The following is a 6,278-nucleotide window of genomic DNA, read 5'->3' as shown; positions in this document are numbered from 1 at the left end:
TTCGGGAGTGCAGCTCGGGGCCACGGCCACCCTGTCACCTCCTCATACCGCCACTCTGTAGTCCCATCACCCTGACAGTGCCTCACCTTGCCACCCCACCACGGCTGTTGTCAACTTGTCACCCCATCACGGCCGCTCCCGCAGGTAGATGTGACTTGGTCCCAAAGTTCCCCCAGGCCCAGCCTCAGAGGTTCACGCTGGGCAGACTCCAACGTGCTGCCCACTCAGCAGCGAGCCCCGCACCTCTTCCTGCTGTCCCCCAGCCCAGGCTGTGCCGCAGTGCCCTGCTCCCCACCCCAGCCACCACCGCCTCCACTCCCCTCTGCCCGGGGGCCACCACCACCTTTGGCCACCACCACCCTCCTGTTCAGAGCTCGATGGGCTGCACCAGCCACCGCCCAGCTGCTCGGGCTTTGGCTCAGCACCGCCCGGAATCCTCATCTGTCTGCAGGGACATTTCTTCTGCACTCCCCCCACACCCTGCCCGACCTCGACACCCAGGGCCTATGCTGCACGCCTCAAACACACACTGAATCACAAACAATTGTCCCTCATTTCAGGTGTCTGTCCTCGCAGAGGAGACGTGTCTGGAGCAGTGTCGGGGGCCGGAGCAGCACTTCTGCCACCCACAGCGCCCCAGATGTCCCCCGGTGCCAGGAGCGCTGCAGGTGCTCCCTGCCGCATGTCCAGTGCCTGGCGGACCGAACCGCGCTGTTCCTCTTTTCCTCCTCGAGGGAGAAGGCGCAGGTGCCACACGGGGCAGCTGTTCCCCGTGGGGCTGTCCCTGTCCCGCAGTCTAGGTGGGCTCAGAACAGCAAGTTCACAGGTACCACCTACACTGTGCAGCATCTGCAAGAGAAACTCCTGTAAATCGGACACTTTCCAGCTTCTCTCTGCTCACTGGCAAAGAAGGAACCGGCTGGATGCTGGCACCGGGCCAGCCTGGACACGCTGGGGCTCCGGGACAGAGTCTGGCAGGAGGGAGGGAGCTCCTGGAAGGGGTGGCGACGGATCCACATTTGGGGAGTGTGTTCCAGTGCTGCAGATGGAGTGGAAAGTTCCCTGCGGAGATCCGAGAGCAGAAAGCGATGGCAGAAGGGCTGCCCGGAGGAGGATCCCGGCTCCGACCCGCCCCGGAGGCGGGCAGCGGCACAGCCGCTCTGCCTGGCCCCGCTCCAGTGCCAGCTCAAAGGGCCGATTGTCTGCCGGCGCCAGATGTGCGGCTTCGGGCGGCGGCACAGAGGGGCTTTTCTGCTCTTCTCAATGACAGATCTGTGCCATTCCGGTCGGGAAGGTCCCGCTGCGCCCCCCGGCCCTCGCCAGACCCCCGGCAGCCGGGAACCCGCGGGGCGCCGGCCGGAGAAGGGCGCTCTGTGTGCCGGGCACGAGCGGCCTCGCCCGGTTCCGCTGGAAATGTCAAAAGGGAGCCGGACGCGTCAGCCCGGGGGCTCTGCGGCGGGGGGAGTGAAGCTGGGGCAGGGAGAGTGGAGACCTGAAAGCAGCTGGAAATAACTCCCCAGGGAAAAACTGAGTTTGGCTGTGCAGGGCAGAGAGGCATCTGCTGGGTAGGAAATTCCCTCTTTGTCCTAAGGACTCCGCTGGCAACTTTGCTGCGTGCTAGAGGGCAGAGAGCACAGAAGCGGAAGGGATTTGGGGGCTGGTTGGTGCTCACGGCCAGCCCCATCCTGCTCTGCAGGGCGAAGGGTCGGGCTGGAAATCCGTGGGTGGAGCTGAGACCACATCACCCGCCAGGTGATGGCGACATCCTTGTCCCCACGCGGGCCAGCGTCCCTGCCGATCACCAGGGGCTGGGGATGTCAGGGCTGCTGCCCCTGAGCATTTTCCACAGAGGACAGGGCTGCAGCTGGGACCTCACCCTACTGCGGGACCGAAGTTACAGAAATTCACAGAGGCAGGGCCCCCCCTTTCCAGGAGTCACCTCTTTTGGGGACATTCAGCTTGGGCAGCTATTTTCAAACCCCATTTTACAGCCTGCTGGCTACAGGAGGACATGAGGGTCCAGAGCCCCTAAAGGAAAATGGCCATTTTGCAGGAGCGTAGTGTTTCAGCCAAGATTACAAATCTTCAAGGCATCCCAGGCTGCAGATCCTCCATGCACAGCGTGATCCCGGTGCTGGAATGTCCCAGAGGCGGGAGGTCGCCCTGCCGGGTGTTCCTGGCCGTTGGGGTGTGTTAGGGCCACCCAGGGCAGGCCTGGGGCGCTGGCCCGGGGCCAAGGCAAACCCGAGCTGCGGAAACCCGCGCGGCATTTCCCTCAGCGCTGATAAGACTGAGCTGCAATCGCAGCCACGAAAAAAGCTGTCCCCGCTTTCCCCGGGCTGGCCAAGTGCCGTGCCAAGCACATCAAAGATTGCCCGAGATAAAAGCCAGGCCTGCTGTGCCGACGGGCACACAATGTCACCTGCGGCTGGCTACATCAGAGGGGACACCGGCTGGGGACAGGAGACGAGGGCACCCTGCACCTGGACCAGGGCTGGGCCTGCAGGGCTGTGCTGGGGACAAGAGGGTCACGTACATCAGCGGAAGGTAGCAGAGGTGGCATGGAGCAGGAGGGCCCCAGGGAGAGGGGGTCACTGAGGGTGGTCTGTGTTTGGTGCAGGTGCCTCAGCACAGCCCTGCCCTGGGCTCAAGGGGGTCTCCAGGAGGTGGTGGGTGCTGGGAAATGGCCAGGCAGGAGGCTTTGCAAGGAGTCTGTGTGGTGGTTGTCCTGCTGCCAGGGCTTGGCTTCCCCCAGTGGCTTCAGCCTTCATGCAAGCCCCTTCCCTGCCCACTCAGCCGGGTCTGAGCACCATGTGTGCACCCACAGCTCCACAGGGACCCTTCCCCAGATCCCACACTGCTGGGGACGTGGCTCCAGCTCCACTCTTGGGCTGTTTGTTTTGCTGCAGCATCTCAGGGAGGAAAGATCTGAGCAGAGAGGTGATGAGAGGAAACAAGCTTTCTGTTCACTCCCAAACCTGCAGGCAGAAAACAAGGACATCCTGCTGGGGTGGCTGGGCAGGGATGCCGTGCCTGTGGGGAGGGCAGTGTGCTGGGCTGGGATATTGCTGGCATTAACACCCTTTCCTACAGGGACTGGGCCAGACAGAGCCTCACAGCTTTTGCCTCTGGTCTCACACCCTGCCCAGCCTGGCCAGCCCGTTCAGGGGGCCGTGGAGGGGGTGGTGGAGCCAGGAGCCAAGCTCAGGCAAGCTTGGGGCAGCTGGGGCAAGCAGAGATGAACTCAGACAGCCAGGAGATGGCTGGAACACATCTGATCATCTGTTTCCCAGGTGTGCCCAGAGCACGCACTGCTCCTCCCTGCCATGGGCCACCACTGGCCAGTCTGGACACCCAGGACTTTGGAGCCCAGTGCCTCAGAAAGGACCAGAAAGCTCCTGCTGCCCATGGGGGAGACCAGGGTGCCCAGGGATCAGGACCCCACTAGCCAGGGAACAAACGGAGCCATCCAGAGCTGCAGCAAGTGGAATGGCTCATGCTGCAGCACATGGGGCTGCAGCCCTTTCCCACCAGCATTCCTCAGGGTGTCTCCACCCAGGAGCCATCTGAATGACACAGAATGACAGCGAATGCCTGCTTGTAGCCTGCCAAAAGCCTGGACAAGCTTTGTGTGTTTTCTAATGTGCCAGCACCACCCAATTCCTGGGCTGTGTGCAGAGGGACAGAGATGCAGCCTGTTCTGTCAGTCTGCAGTTGCCTCCTGCTCCTGGGGCTCTGTTCCCAGCACACTGTGGAGAAGCACCAGCTGTGCTGGTGTGAGTCACAATACAAGCACACAGGTGCACACACATTTCCTGCTGCTCTGACAAGAAAAGAGGCGCAATCACATTCACAGTCACAGGGACTGATAGAGAGAAAAGGATTGGGACTCACAAGGAAAGTAATTCTTTGAGACCTACTTCTGAACCAAGAAAAAGCTTTTCAGTAGATCTGAATCTATGAAAACTCATCAGCTCCTGGAGCTTTTTTTTCAGATGGACAGTCTTACGAGGGTCAGGGCTGATATCAATGGCCATTGTGAAGAAAGAGCTGTGCCAGACCCAAAAATGACGCCATGAAAGTCAGCAGAGCCCAGACAGCTGAATGACAACACTCTACCACCAGGAAACCACCAAGAGTTTTTTGGCAGAACTGCCCCTACAAGAGGAACAGAAGCCTGGCTAGCCCTCTCCACCCCTCCATGCAGGGTTGTGGGAGAGATGCTGAATACAAGAGCTTGGTCCCATATTGTGGAAGCCCCTGGTCCTTACCTGTAGCCTTTCCCAGAGTGAGCATCTGTGCATCTTTCACCCACACAGGCACCAGTCCTAACACCCACAACCTCACAGCTACACTTTGGTTAACCCAGACCTTGGCACAGGTGTGGCTGCAGCCTCTGCCATTTGCCTCCAAGCTTGGGTTCAGCCACACGTGCTGGGCAGAGCCAGCCTGGGCCAGCTGGTGCCACAGCTCGGGCAGGTCCTGGCTCAGTGTCCCTGGTGTGGGGTGAAGCCACCACACTGGTGCCAGCCGAGCCAGCAGAAGCACTTTGCTCCAAGTGATCTGCTCTTGGATGCAGATGGGATTTACATGGGGTGTGAACATCAACCAGCCTAGGTGAGTTCTCTGGCCATGGCCTCATATTGGAGTCCCATGTAGTTTCTGCAGAAAACAATTAATATTAGAAACAAGGGCTGTCCCTTGGGTTTGATTCTTCTCAGTGACCAGAACTTAAAGCCAGAGGAGTCTGATCCCTGCAGGGAACAACACCATCCCCCTTGTTCAAAGGCTGCTGGTGAGTCTCAGCCTGGAAATATCTCTGAGTTCACACAGTTTTGTGATCCAGCACCACATTCAGGCAGCCCCAGGGCTGTGTTTCTTTGGTGATGCTGGGTTGTGTGTAGTCTCCTCACTCTTCCACAGCTCAGCCCTCGTGCCGGGGTGGCAGCAGTCACGTGGGGGTCTGGCACCCACAGAGCTGCAGTGACATCACTTTCCCAAGCTCATGTTTCCTCAACTCCTCCTTTGCTGGTTTTTTCCCTTTCCAGGGAGGAAACTAGAATTGCTGCCTGGAGGTGGGTGACATTTTTGTCAGATGTCGAAGAGCAGAAGTGAGGGACCTGGATGTGGGCCCATCATGGAACTCTGAGCTGGGATGCAGGGCATGAGCTCCACAGCCCAGCTGGGCACTGCTGGGACCTGGCTCATCGCCCCAGACTTCACCTTTCCTGACCTGGACAGAGAAGGTAAAGCCGCACTGGGCAAGGAACCTAAGCGATTTCTTCTCCAAGCAGTCAGTGAATCGGCAAGAGCCCTGCTATTCCAGACCTGCTTTAGAGACCAACTGAGGGCGTGAAATCACCAAGTTCATTACCACAGGATGCTGGGGAGGCCAAGTATGCAAATGAATTGGAGAGGGACGAGGTCTGTCAGTGGAGGTAGATTCATTAGAGCTATTAAGGTACTTCCGTCCGGATGCAAACCCTTTCCCAGGAAGTCCCCAAACTGCCTGCCAGCAGCTGGGAGGGACGTCGGGAAGCACATCTTGTTTCTCCTGCTCTTCCCGTGAGTAGCGTTACAGAAGTGCCAGATATGGAAAAATACCCATGAAGTTCAGAGAGAAAAGGAAAGAAAAAGAAGCAAAAATCTTTGCTGAGGGTTTCAGCGCTGAAAAGGTCTGCAGCAGTTAGTGAGGGCAAGCTCTAAGGTGGGGAATGGCCGGGGTCCTTACAGGATGGGGGAGAGCCCAGAGCTCGCGGCTCAGCGAGCAGCACGGGAAGCAGGCGGGGAAGAAAGCTGGCAAGAAAAGGAGACAGACAGCCGCTGCTGGGACAGGGAGGGCTGCCAGGAACCCAGCGGGGCCAGGCCCGGGGAGCCCAGCCAGGCCCAGAGGCACATTGCTCCCGGCCGCGGGTGGGACGAGGGCAAGATGTGCGAGGGCGGCTGTGCTGGGGGAGCACGGTGGTGCAGGAGCTGGACCCCAGCCACCCGCCGGGCCCCAGCCAGCAGCGGGGTTGAGCTCAGGGCAGAGGGTACCCCAGCATCGGGGCGATGTGAGCAGGGGATCCCCCTTTCTGCGGGGTGACCATCCCCGATGCGGACAGGTTAGGGAGATTCCCGTCCCCAGGGTGACTGCAGCAGGAGCGCCCCATCCCCGGGGTAATCCGGACAGGGGACCTGGGGGTGACGAGGGTAGGGGACACTCCTCCCCCCAGGTGACAGGAACGGGGCACATCCCCCCCCGGGCGGCCACGGGGACAGCGACGTCCCCTCCCCGG

Source organism: Geospiza fortis, unplaced genomic scaffold (genome assembly GCF_000277835.1).
Source record: "Geospiza fortis unplaced genomic scaffold, GeoFor_1.0 scaffold254, whole genome shotgun sequence".
Classification (NCBI taxonomy): Eukaryota; Metazoa; Chordata; class Aves; order Passeriformes; family Thraupidae; genus Geospiza; species Geospiza fortis.
The sequence above is the reverse complement of the archived record's forward strand: the minus strand, read 5'-3'. Positions refer to the sequence as shown.